Source organism: Polypterus senegalus, chromosome 11, assembly GCF_016835505.1.
Source record: "Polypterus senegalus isolate Bchr_013 chromosome 11, ASM1683550v1, whole genome shotgun sequence".
NCBI classification, from domain to species: Eukaryota; Metazoa; Chordata; class Cladistia; order Polypteriformes; family Polypteridae; genus Polypterus; species Polypterus senegalus.
This window is the reverse complement of record NC_053164.1, coordinates 98109224-98123398: the sequence shown is the minus strand read 5'-3', so window position 1 is coordinate 98123398 and position 14175 is coordinate 98109224.

The window sequence follows — 14175 nt, the reverse complement described above, 5'->3', positions numbered from 1 at the left end:
GGGATGTGCTGGTGAAGATGGCTCCCTTGGACAACCCAGAATGCTTCCTATTCTGCTTTGAATACACGCCAACACTGATATGCTGGGATAGGGGAGCCTGGGCAGCTATTGTGGCCCCATTTTTAACTGGGAAGACCCTACAGGTCGTACAAAACCTTCCTCCTGAAAGGTTCAATGATTACAACTTTCTGAAGCAATAGGTCCATATCCGCACGGCTATCAGCCCAGTGGTCAAGAGGTGTCAGTTTTGTCTACTGCACATTGACTCAGATCTCCCTATACGAGGACAGATCCATGACTTAGTGGACGTGATTCAAAGCTGGATCCACGGGGACACTTTCAAGCACATTGTGGAGAACCTCACTATTGATGCAGTCCTGTCGGGGAAAGACAAGGGCATTTGTGATGAAATGATCCATAATGATGTTCACTCACTGTTAGACCTGACCCTCTGACTGGAGGGCACCCAAGCCACCTGGAAACAAAGGGGCTACCCAGACTTGGTCCCGACTTCAATCCAACCAGCACAGGCTCCTCAGGTTGCTGGCACTACTGGTAGAAGATGCCAACATAGGAACACCATAGTGCACACTGAATGCAAGCTGCTTTCAGTGTGATTAACCAGGACATCTGGTTCGGGAGTGCCACCTCCCACCTGCACAAACCATGGCCATCGGTCTGGCCCAGGTATCCAGCTTGCAAGTATCCCTCAGGATGTTAAAGAAGGACAATTTTAAGGTCTCTATTATGTTGGCTGGAGGGGAATTCCTGGCACTGTTGTACTCTGGTAGTGACCTCTGTGTAGTCCGCCATGACTCTGACGGAGCCCTTATAGGACTACAGACCAAGTGAACATTTGATGTGTCCATGGGGACGTTAAAACATACAAGATTATACAGTATTACTCCATCTGAAATTTAAAGGGAAGAACTATAAGGTTTAGACTGCCACATCAGACACTTCACCCTGACCTCGTTTAATAGAAAACAGGAATGCCCTTTTCCCACTTGCCTTGGCTGCCTGCAGAGCGCCTTCTTCTGCACTGGGTACAGAGAGGCTCGCCTCTGACAGCATCAGTCAAGGAGCCGTGTTTGAAATTCAACCTGAGTTGTCCAGTGAGGTCATGGACGAATCCTCAAGAGAGTACCCAGGGTAGCTGGCGGACTTTACCATGCTATCACTCACGCAAACATCCTCCCCAGACCAAACACCCGCTACGGACCCCAACGGAATATGGGCAGTGAGCAAGATGTTGCATCAGGCACAGAGGAAGTGGACCATGACGAAATAGCAGCGGGCAGTGAGTAAGATGCTGCACTGGGCACACAGGAAGCAGATACTGTAACTGTCATGAGTTTTCTGACCTTCAGCAAGCCAATAGCAACTTGGATTTTGCATTCAGGATCTGTGCTGGTATCTAGACCGTTGCTGGTTCGAATCCACGTCAATAAACCTGTAATTACTCCAGGGGCACTGTACAATAGCTGACCCTGTGCTCTGACTCCAAGGGGTATGCGAAAACTAACAAGTTCCTAATACAAGAAATTGTATAAGGCGAAATAAAGAACAACAACAAACAACTACAACAACATCACAAATGACTCTTACTGTCGGGAGAGTGAGGACCCGAACTTTAAAACACATTTTTTAATTAAAGACGGGTTCCTTTATCAAGTGATTTCTGATAGCTTGGATAATGGAAGGATCGAGCAGTTGGTGGTGCCAAGTGGACACAGAGAGACAGTTTAAAAATTTCTCATAAGTCACATTTGGTGGGTCATCTTGGCAAAGAAAAGACAAGGAAACGCAATTTCAAATGAGTTTATTGGGTGAATATGGGCCAGGATGTGGATCAATTCTGTAAGGGCTGCCCGACTGTTAAATATTTTTCGCTCATAGACCCACTAGGGCACCCCTCATACCGATGCCTATTTTAGATGTCCCTTTTGAGAGGTTGGGATTAGATATTGTTATTCCGCTTCTCAAGAGTAAAAATGAGTTTCAGTATATGCTTGTTAGTCAACAAGCTACCCAGAAGTGGCCGTGCTGTGGTGTGCGTACGCCCTGACTATTGCAAAAGCATTCTCAGAAATGTTCACGAGTATTGGCATCCCTCACAAGATTTTGACTGATCAGGACAGACCCTTTACCTCTTGCATCATGAAGCAACTATGCAAAAGTTCTGCAGTTAAGCAGTTGCACTCCACGATTTATCATCTGCAGACCAAACGTCTGATCAAACGATTTAATAAAATCCTAAAACAGATGATTCAGCAGGTGGCCCATGACAATCTGACCTCCTGGGATACAGTAATGCCCTTTCTCCTGTTTGCTGTTCACGAGTCTCCACAAGCTTCTACTGGGTTGAATCCTTTAGAACTAATACTTGGTCCCTGACCTTGAGGAGCGTTAGACATTTTTCAAGAAGAATGGACGGGGATTTGTGAGACCCCTCGTGGGTGGAGGTTTGTCAACCATATCATTTTGCTACAAGAACAGATTTCCAGGTTGTCCTCTATTGCAGTGGAACATCTGCAGCATGAGCAGGAGGCTCAAAAACATGATTATTACTAGACAAGTAAACACTGCAAGTTTAATAAGTGGGACCGCATACCTTTCGGATGTGCATAAATTTCAGGCTGAGTGGCTAGGTAGTGATTGAAGAGTGTATGTCCACAGTGAATTATAAAGTCAGAATTCCCAGTCAACAGAAACCTGTACAAATTTTGCATATTAATTTTTTAAAAGAGTGGCACGGCCCCCAACAGGTACTGATCACGTTTGCAGCAGTTCCTCAGACAGAAGTCGGCATTGGGGATGAGTTTATTGACACTCAGAAGGCAAAATTGCTATCACTGATCAAAAGGAACTCAGAGGTCTTTTCAGCCATGCAGGGCCGAACGGAAATTGCAGAACACAAGATCATGACTGCTCCAGGTGTTACTGTATTTGTGCCCCTGTATAGCCTTCCGGAGGAAACGAGGAGAGTGATACACGAGGAGGTTCAACAGATGCTCAAGATAGGTGTAATTTGTGAAAGCAAAAGTGAGTGGTGAAGCCCTATTATGCTTGTGTCAAAACCTGACTGTTCAGTTCGGTTTTGTATTAATTTTAGGAGACTGAATAAAATTTCTAAGTTTGACGCATATCTGATGCCACGTACATGTAACCTGATTCCACGTAACTTGTTGGAAAGTTTCAAGTTTCCACCCTAGATCTCACAAAGGGTTACTGGAAAGTGCCTTTGAAGAAGTCCAAGTCGAGAGAAGACTGTGTCTGCCACTCCAGACAGGCTGTTCGAATTTATAAGGCTCCCATTTGGTCTCTATGGCGCACCGTTGACCTTTCAGCAGATGATGGACCAGATCCTGCGTCCCCATTCTGCATATATGGGAGCATATCTGGACGATGTAGTCGTTTTCAGTAACAACTGGAGTTCTCATCTCGTCCGCCTGCAGGTGGTGCTTGACAGTTTGAGGCTGGTGAGGTTAACGTCTAACCCTAAGAAATGCAGACTGGGTATGCCTGAAACCCATTATTTGAGACATTCCATGAGGAAGGGTTTGCTCATACCTAAAATGGACAAGGTGTGAGAGATGCTGGAGTATCCTCATCCTGAAACACTGAGGCAGGTTTGTGCCTTCCTTGGGCTTGTGGGACACTACAGACCAGGGGTATTCAATTAGATTTTTCATTGGGCCAAATTGTCATACGGCTTTTGCCAGTGGGCCGCACATTTCCCTGTATTTCTTGTATTGTACCATTAATACAAAGCACCACTGCATTTTCCACATTTTTATTTAAATGAGTCAAATGGCATTAGAATTAACCGCTGGCTTCTAGTGCAAATAATAAAAACTGAAAAACATAGCCAGCTTTAGTTTTAACAGAAATCTGAGTCACAAGCTCACAGTGACAGTATTTGCTTTTTGTTTAAATAAAATAAAGCCTAGAAAACAATAATTACAATTTCTTTTTGTGCAAATAAGAGCAAATATCACAGTCACAAACTCACATAAACAATAATAGCAATATCATATTGTGCAAATAAGAACAAACATAACTTTGAATGAAATCACAAACTTAAACTGCTGGCTTTTAAAGCATATAAAAGGAAACAAAAGTGTGTCTAGTCTTCATACTACAGGACATTATGATCCATCTCTAATAAGAAAAGTGACACTTTATTGACTGGGCAAGACGAGAAAAGTTAGGTTCATATGGGGTGACAGCAATCCGCAAACAATGATGCAGATGCTCATTTGTCAAGGAGATCGGATTGTCTGTTTTTATGGCATTCATGTGAAAGAAGGATGATTCACATGTATATGTTGATTCAAACATTATTAACACACATGGCCAATTTTTTCATGTTTGGGAACATCTCTGAGACAATGTGCTTTGTCCAAAGCTCTGTGCAGCCTTTTTCCTGAAGGACATCCTTTAATTCACATGATGCTTGCATTTCAATCATTTCAAGTTGCAGGGGACCTTCATCAATGCCATGCAACTTTAGGAACTCTGCTGCTTTGGGGGAAGTATTGGGTGTGCTGGCGAAGGGGTTCCTCACAACATGCAGCAACTCTTTGGGAATGTCAAAGTCATTGAATCTCTGTGCAAAGTTGTGTTTCAAATGGTCCAGAAAGTCTGACATGACCTTTGTGACTTTACCACTTTGTGATGACTTGATGAAGCCACTGAGGGTTGGAAAGTGCAGCAGTCTGCTACTGAAATCAGATGAAAAAATATCCAGTTTATTTTGAAAAGCAGTTAGCCTTTCAACCACATCAGCAACTGTTTTATCTCTCCCCTGAAGTCCCAGGTTAAGTACATTCAAATGATGAAGGATATCACATAAACACCACATCTCAGATACAAATTTATCATCCAAAATGTTGGTCAGAAATGTTTCTGCCTTTCTGTGCTTGCATTCACGAAGGAAAGTGATGATTTCTTTCCTCAGTTCACAGACTTTAATGAGTGAGTTTTCCTGGCTTAACCACCTCACATTGTTATGGAAAAGTAGGTCAACATGCTCAGCTGACATATCAGCAAGAAGTTTGCGAAACAGTCTGTGTTGGGGACTAGATGTTGATCTGATAAAGTTAATTGTAGCCATAACAGAATCCACTGTGTTTTCCAACTCACCATTTAATTGTGGGCAAAGGACACTCTGATAGATGAGGCAGTGCAGCGACTTCATTTTTGGCGCAAGTGCAGACAGCCATGCAGACGGTCCTTTGATCTTCCCTGGCAACGAGGGCGCACCATCTGTAACATGCAAGTTGATACGCTCCAAGTCCAGTCCGTTCTCTTGAAAAACATCAACAATCTTCTGGAAGAGTATTTCTCCTGTTGTATTCCCTTCCAATGGTATTAATCCCAATATGTCCTCTTTGAAACAGTGGCCATCGAAAGATCGCACAAACATACAAAGCTGAGCTACATCCGAGTTGTCTGTTGATTCATCCACAGCCAGGGTTATGAAATCAGCCTTTCTCAGTTGATTAAGAAGAGTGTCAAAAACATAAAACGTCCACCCTTCTCGCAGCTGTTGTATCGGACAGTGGGACTGATTTAATCGAAGATATAACTTGCTCTTTCACTTTTTCATCTGTTACCACCTCCTCGACAGCAGCTTGTATGCATTCTTTTACTGTTTCAGAATCTGTAAATGGTCTTTCATTTTTAGTCAGTATCCATGCAATTCGGAGAGATGCTGTTGTAGCTTTCTGCTGCAAAGTGCAGGTTAGGATGAAAACCACACAACTTCGTTGGTAGTTTTGAGTTAGTGTCTTTATTTTTGTCTGTCGAGCCTCTAAGCCCGGGGGATATTCATTATCAAAGTTAGTGTGAGTCGTCTTGAAGTGCCTCCGCACATCGTATTCTTTATTTGCCGAGCAAATGACAAGACAGACAAGGCACATGGGTTTTCCCTCAGTATTTTGTATGTGTGCATACTTGTGTATGTTATAAACTTTCGCGCTTACAGTTAAGTCGCAGCTATTTCATAAATATTTTATTAAGAGGTATGTAGTCAGTGGGCCGGTCCAAAATGACTGATGGGCCGGTTCTGGCCTGTGGGCCGCCTATTGAATTGGGCTGCTACAGACAGTTCATTCCCAATTTTGCGTATCAGGCTGCCCCCTCACTAACTTGATAAAGGGCAGGAAGAACCATAATGTTGTCTGGACTGATGCCTATGACAGAGCCTTCTCAAACCTAAAAGCTGCTTTATCCTCATTCCCGGTTGTGTGAAATCTGGACTTTTTGATGGAATTTATTCTGCAGAAAGATGCAAGTGCTTTCGGTTTTGGTGCAGTGCTTTCACAATGTTATGAGGATGGAGAACACCCATTCATGTTTCTCAGGAGGAAACTGCTTCCCAGGGAGCACAATTACTCGACCATTGAGAAAGAACGTTTAACGATTAATTGTGCTGTGGAAGCATCCTGGTACTACTTGTGGGGCGGCGGTTTACCCTAGTGACTGACCATGCCCCACTCCAGTGGCTTCTACAGACATAAGGATACAAATGCTCGGCTTATTCAGTGTTTTGATAGTTGACAGGTATTTGCTTTTGATGTCCGCCACAGTCCCAGGGCTGCACACATCAGGGCTGACTCACACGCCTGCTCGAGTCAGTGGGGACAAAGCTAAGGCTTGGGTTGCGTGTGTTTCAGACTTCTGAACTCTTTGAGACCTTACCCAAAGGGACAACACGCAGAAACACGATTGTCTCTTTTGAGACCCTCCCTAATGGGACTACACGCTGCCAAGACAACCAATTGTATTCGGCCGCAGGTCGCAGCGCCACAGAAACAAATCTTACCGCTACCACACGCAAAGTGCCGGTCTCCCGATGGGTGACATGTTGAACGTTATAACTTGGCCAATGACCAGGGGCCTCATGTATAAACGGTGTGTACGCACAGAAACGTTGCGTAAGAACTTTTCCACGTTCAAATCGCGATGTATAAAACCTACACTTGGCGTAAATCCACGCACTTTTCCACGGTACCTCATACCTTGTCGTACGCAAGTTCTCCGCTCGGTTTTGCAGACTGGCGGCACCCAGCTTCAAAGCAGTGCTACTGTTCATGTGTGGTTACACCTTATTTTCCTGACGCGGCTTTAGAAATACACCGAAACTAACCGCATATTGTTTATTAGTGTAATGCATCTGATTGTAATTAACTTGTAGCAATATAATGGTAGAGGGAACAGCCATAGTATTCCAAATACCATAACTGCTTTAGCGTTGTTACTCTCACTTCTTCTTCTTCTTCTTCTTCTTTCAGCTCCTCCCCACTAAACAGTAGACGTCGTATGGACGTGCAGATCATGTCTATATTACGTCCGTCGGTCCAAGACCAATTCTCGATGTCTACACGACGTGCAAACTATGTCTGCTATTTGGACGTCGATCTATGACCCCCACTTAGACGTCGATAAGACGTTAAACATCGGACGTAACTTTTTTGGACGTCATGGGGACGTCTAACACAGGTGTAGGAAATTTAATGAATTAATTTAAGTTTTTTCATTAAAAAAAAGGTAATCATTTTTTTTTTTTACATTTTTTTATTTTTATTTTTTTTTTTTACATTTATGACAAATATCAGCATTGTAGTTAATTGATAAAAAAAATTATGGTGGGCATGATTTCATCCAGTCAATGCCACTGATTTGCTGAGGCAGCGCGTCATCATATCCCAACGCCACTCTGATTGGCCGAGGCAACACCCCAAGGCATTCGGCGCGAATCACTTTGTTCACTCGATCGGCTCTGCTCAGTTTGTCTTGCAACAAGCGGAAGAAACGCTCGGCCAGGTGAGTTAATTGTATGTTTATTCATGTATTTGTAAGTGTGAGTTGTTTATTTGTGTTAGGGTGTTACTTATTTTTTGTTTTGTCTTCTACTATATGTTTGTTAATTCAGACTTATGATCTGTTTGCGAAAGTGTTAGCTGTTTAGCTTTAGTGGCCATTTTGCATTGCCTCTTTGTTAGCTTACATTAGAGAAATATTGGCCATAGTTAAAATGGCCGATGATACGAGATGGCATTGATAATTAGGTCAGCACAGCAGAAAATCTTAAAGTAATCCCTCCTCGATCGCGGGCGTTCCAGAACCCCCCGCGATAGATGAAAATCCGCGAAGTAGAAACCATATGTTTGTATGGTTATTTTTATATATTTTAAGCCCTTATAAACTCTCCCACGCTGTTAACATTATTAGAGCCCTCTAGACATGAAAGAACACCCTTTAGTCAAAAGTGTGCTCGACAAGACAGATATCTTCTTTCTCACAATTAAAAGAATGCAAATATATCTCTCTTCAAAAGAGTGCCTGCATCAGGAGCAGAGAATTTCAGAGTGAGAGCTCGCTCGCAAAGAAAAGCAAACAATCGAAAAATCAATATGTGTGCTTTTAAATATGCCAAAAGCACCGTGATAAAGCGGCATTTATTAGAGGAGCGTTCGTATCGAATAGGCAAACAGCCCCTCTGCTCACACCCCCTCCGTCAGGCACAGAGAATGTCAGGGTGAGATAGAGGCAGAGACAAGCAAACACAAGCACCACGGGGATGCATATCTTATATCATTGAGGAGTTTTAGTTAATATGTAATACATGCTCTGATTGGGTAGCTTCTAACCCATCCGCCAATAGCGTCCCTTGTATGAAATCAAATGGGCAAACAAACTGAGGAAGCATGTACTATAAATTAAAAGACACATTGGCGCAGAAATCCGCGAACCAGCGGAAAATCCGTGATATATATTTAGATATGCTCACATTTAAAATCTGCGATAGAGTGAAGCGGCGAAATCGCGAGAGATTACTGTATTCACTGTTTTGATTCACTCTGATTGGCAGCTCGTCATCATAGTCCAACCAGTAAACGCCACTCTGATTGGCCTAGGCAGCGCGTCATCATATACCAACGCCACTCTGATTGGCCGAGGCAACACCCCAAGGCATTTGGCGCGAATCACAAGTTTTCTTTGTTCACTCGGCTCTGCTCAGTTTGTCTTGCAACAAGCGGAAGGAACGTTCTGTCAGTTGAGTTAATTTTATGTTTATCCATATATTTGTAAGTGTGAGTTGTTTATTTGTGTTAGGATATTTTATTTTAATTTTTTTCATTTTTATTACTATTTAATTTAATATTGTTTCTTTGTATCAGTATACTGCTGCTGGATTATGTGAATTTCCCCTTGGGATTAATAAAGTATCTATCTATCTATTGTGTGTTACTTATTTTTTGTTTCGTCTTCTACTCTTATGTTTGTTAATTGAGACTTTGTAATGATCTGTTTGCGAAGAAAGATAAAAAAAATGTGTTAGCTGTTTTAGCTTTTTGGGCCATTTTGCATTGCCTCTTTATTAACTTACATTAGCGAAACATTGGCCATAGTTGAAATAAAATTTTTTTAAGGTGTCTAACCAATTTTTCCCCTATCCCTCAGGTGCTGTGAGGTATTTGTGAAATTGTGAACGTTCAGCCAGGTGAGTTAATTGTATGTTCATTTATGAATTTGTAAGTGTTAGCTGTTTTAGCTTTGTGGTCTTATACCAGCATTGCCTCTCTATTGGCCATATCCCATAGCCCAACTGAACGCCACTCTGATTGGCCTAGGCAACACGCCAAGCATTTGGCGTGATTCTGAATTTTTTTTTTCCCTATCCCTCAGGTGCTGTGAGGTGTGTCTTCTTTGAAATTGTGAACTTATTCATCTTTCCTTGGCTGCGGCAATTGGCCAGTGTTTTGTTTTGTAAATGAATAGCCAATCAATTTTTTAACAACTATAGTCCTATATACTATAGACTATAAACTTCAACTCACATCTGTATCTACAGATGGCTCTGAGAATGAGACGATGGCGAAAACGGAAAAGAGAACTCGATCTACTTCTACGTTATTCTGACAGTGATGAACACCAGGGCACTGAAAATAATAGTGACAGTCACACTGATTCATGTGTTTCAGCCTCTGAAGATGAAGCCAGGTCTGTGGAGCGTGCGGACAGTTCTCAGGACAGTGAAATGTCCACTCCTTGTGAGTATTTACTTCTCCCCTCGCATCAACCATCCCATTGAACAAAGTTAAAAGTCCATTCAAGATGGTGAATTTCTCACTGCTTCTGAATTGAGCATAAAGGAGAAGGGACAAAAAGTGGGCTTAAGGGTAAAAATGGGATTCAGCCCAAGTGTCCATCACAGCTAAAGGTCATCTTTTTGTTTCCTTTCAATAATTTTGCACCTTTGAATATTCTGTCTTTTTCAGGCCCTCAAACTGCAAGCACAGCACCTCGGTGTGGAGATCTGTTGACACCTAGTGAGAATTCATCTCATCTCTCTTTAAACAGTCACTTTTTTATTTTATCATCTTTGTGTAAGAACATTCTTTGTGGTTTTTCAGGATCTCGACATGCAGCAGGAGGTTGTCCCATGGATGGCTATCGCTCTAGGTAAAGAAACAGGATAAGGCACAGTATTGGCTGGCTTCTACTGGTTGGTCTCCAGCACATATTGTTCGCCAACCAGTAGGTGTTAGTCTGTTTCCGTGTTATGGTATTATGTCCAAGTGATTTAAAATAAATTTAAATGGTACTAGGTCCAGCAGAGGATACAGACACAGGTCCAGATCACGGCACAGTGGTTCGAGGAACACGGACAGATCCAGGTCACGGCACAGTGGTTCGAGGAACACGGACAGATCCAGGTCACGGCACGGTGGTTCGAGGCACACGGACAGGTCCAGGTCACGGCACAGTGGTTCGAGGCACACGGACAGGCATGACGGGTCACACCGTACTGATGCCTACAGATGTGATGAAAGATCCCGGCACAGTGATCTTACAAGCCCCCCCCTATGACGGGCCAAGGCATGGTGAGTTGTCCAAAGGCCGCGATTTCATCAAAACACTTTGCAATTCAGTTAGTCGTACTGATGAACCTGTAATTGTTTTAATCACGTTATTTAAGATTATTTCTCTTCTAATCCTGCCCGAATCTGTTAAAGTTTATCATTTGGTAATGTCTAAATTAAACTTTCTGTTATGCAGATGCAGTGACAGATCTAAAATGGACATTCCCATTGCCTACGGATGGTAAGTATTTGATCTATTGGCAGTGTGAGATGAGCGAGTGAGATTTAATACTACAACTTTCTCTCTTTGTCTACTATTCTCTCGGTCTACACAAACTGCTTTTCAGTTATAGCAGTGGCTTGTTTTTCTACCATCAATTGTAGGGTAGTTTCAATCATGTTATATTATAACATTTGTTTGAACTTTTTTCTTTCTCCAACACTATCTACTGTATTGATAAACACTGAAACTGATTACAAAAATAATTTTGAACCAGCTAGCTAGCCTTGCTATTCTAAGGTAATCATAGTAATCAACAAATGTATTTCAGTGTTTCAGAAAAGGTCTTAACCCTGCTGTTTGACCTGCGCGATCAGTACAAAAAAGCAGAACCTGCCTCTTCAGCCGTGCACATTTTGAGGATGGAGACTATGGTGGATTTTGAGGCAGAGGAGCAACGCCTCTGTGATGCGCAAGCTTTTGATACCCTGGTAGGTTTTACAAGTCTGAAAATAATGGTATCTTGCATAACACAATACAATACAGTGCAAAACTGTTCGGTTCCTCTGAGGAGTGTCAGTCAACTTTATAATGGACTTATTCCAACAGGTGCTGCAAATTGCACGTATTGGAGGGAAGAACACCAAGGATTGTGTCCACAAAGTCCTTGACCGGTATGTTTCTACATACAGTATGAATTGTTGCTCTGCTTGAACTTTTTTATTCTGGGTGTGGACCAGCATGTTTTCATTTGCCTTTTTTCTTGCTTAACCCTTTTGTGCCCCTTGATAAATTTTTTGCATTTCAGTTTTTTATGAAATTTTGGATCTAATAATAGGACTATAATATACTGTAGAAGAAAAAGTTCCATCTTTTACCCTGCAGACATTTTTTGCACCATTTACTCCCATTATAACATTCATTTCTGTTTGCATTAAACAATGTCTGAGTATGTCATACTAGATAAAAATTAAGTGAAATTATAAATTCACAACGCATTGTGGTCTTATAGACCAGCACCAGCTGTTCTGAAAAGAGGGGGCCAACCTAGGGTACACTGATCACACGTCATAAAGCCTTTATACTACATTGATGTTGTTCCTATGTATATCACTCACATTGATTTATAAATGTCTTTTTTTTTAGGCTCTTCAGTAATGCCCTGATGGCGAGGTTTAATATGAAGGGAAGGGAAAGGGGCAAGAAACCTTTGGAGAACACAAAGGTTTATAGAGCAATACAAGGTAAGCCCATATTTCATGTTGGCTAAGGCAAGAACATTACCCCTTGCCAACCTGTAATAATTTGATTTATAACTTGATTTCCGCCTAATGTCTACTAGCTGTGACTATCTTTAACATTTGCAGACATGGTTTTGTAATAATCCAGTATTGGTAGTGGATGCATAGGCAACCAAGTTTTGCTTTCAAATATGGGGACTTGGTGTATGACTGCAGATTACCTTCATAATTCTAATCACTTGTCTTTTTCTACTCGTGCAGATGGAGTCATGAAATTTGACCCAGGAGCCACAGAGGGCTTTATAAGGATGTGTGCTTCAGAGCATTTAAAGCATGCACCACAAAGATGTGGAGGTCGAGTGGACACGCTTATCTCTCAACTCTCATCGATCATGACTGATTAACTTTTTAATTTTTTGTATTCAACATGGTGGATGGAATTAATAAAAATGGAAAGAAATGTGTGATGATTGAATTGTGATTTTTTTTCTTATTTGCATAAGAATATGATGACTGGAAATGCATGCAAAATGCATACAAAAGTGTAAAGCATTTCCAGTTCATATCGGCTGCTGAATCAAACGAAGCTACAGGAAAATAAACTGGTACAGTAAACAGGTCCTCCACCTTCTGGAACTACAGTATGCCACCTTCTGAAATGAAACTACAGTGTACAGAGAATAGAAACAGTAGACCTGTAAAAACAATGTCTTAAATGAGTTTAAATATGTTTAAATTTTATGTCGAGGTAACATTTTTTTTAGAATTAGCATAACATGCTATGGTAAATCTAATCCAAACGTCCACATTTAGACCTCACAACGACCTCATTTCGACTAGAATTAGCCCTTATCTGGAGGTCCTGGGGACGTCAATACTTGACGTTCGGAATACGTCGAAAAAAAGATGGCGTCACTATCTGCACCTTCAGAGGACCAAAATGGTACGTGCAAAAATGACGTGGAAAAGACGTCGCTTCAACGTGTCTCTGCGCAGTGGGTCTTGTTAGGAGTTGCCACAGCGGATCATCTTTTTCAATATTTCTCTCACTGCACCACTCAGCGTATTTATATCACTGTATCTGAGTGTGAATCACAGCAGCAGCTGATCGGAAAGAGAATTATCGGTATACAGCTTCAAGGACACGCTGTCTCAGCCATTGCAAAATGTTTTAAAGCCTTTCCTGTACGGACCTCACGGTTCAGAAACAGAAATGATATCATTTATAAGGTGAAATTCAGCAAAATATGTTTATTAAATTATACAGATAAAACTTTAACTTCATTTAAATAATCTATATTCTTCACTGGGAGTGTCGTTAAGGATAGAATAATTAAACATGTACTACGAAGATATTTCAATGTTCTTTAAACGTTTTGAAGAATCGGCGCTAAGCTTACAGATGGCTTAACGTCTATTACAGAGCTGATTGTATGGCGATCGGTTACTTGGGGAAAGAAAAGCACTGACTGCAGTGGCGGCTACGCCAATATATATTGAATATAAAACAGAAAGAGAAAATAACAACACAGCTAAAAACGCAGCGACAAATTTCGGCAAAAGTTAAATGCTTGTGTCATGAGCACAAGGCGGCTATGCAGTGTCTGCACCGGACGTGGCCATCCACCGTGCATAAGCTACCTTACTGACATTGGCGGGCGAAGGAGCCACCGATTCTTCCTCTGCCCAGTGCCACCACAAGCCTAGAGCCGCCCCTGAGTACTGCTGCAATAAATGATTTCATCGAAGTGAAACACATGTTTAATAACGTGCTTTAACTCATATCATCATAAAAATGATATCACGTATACATCTCAGTATTTTAGTTATTCAGAGA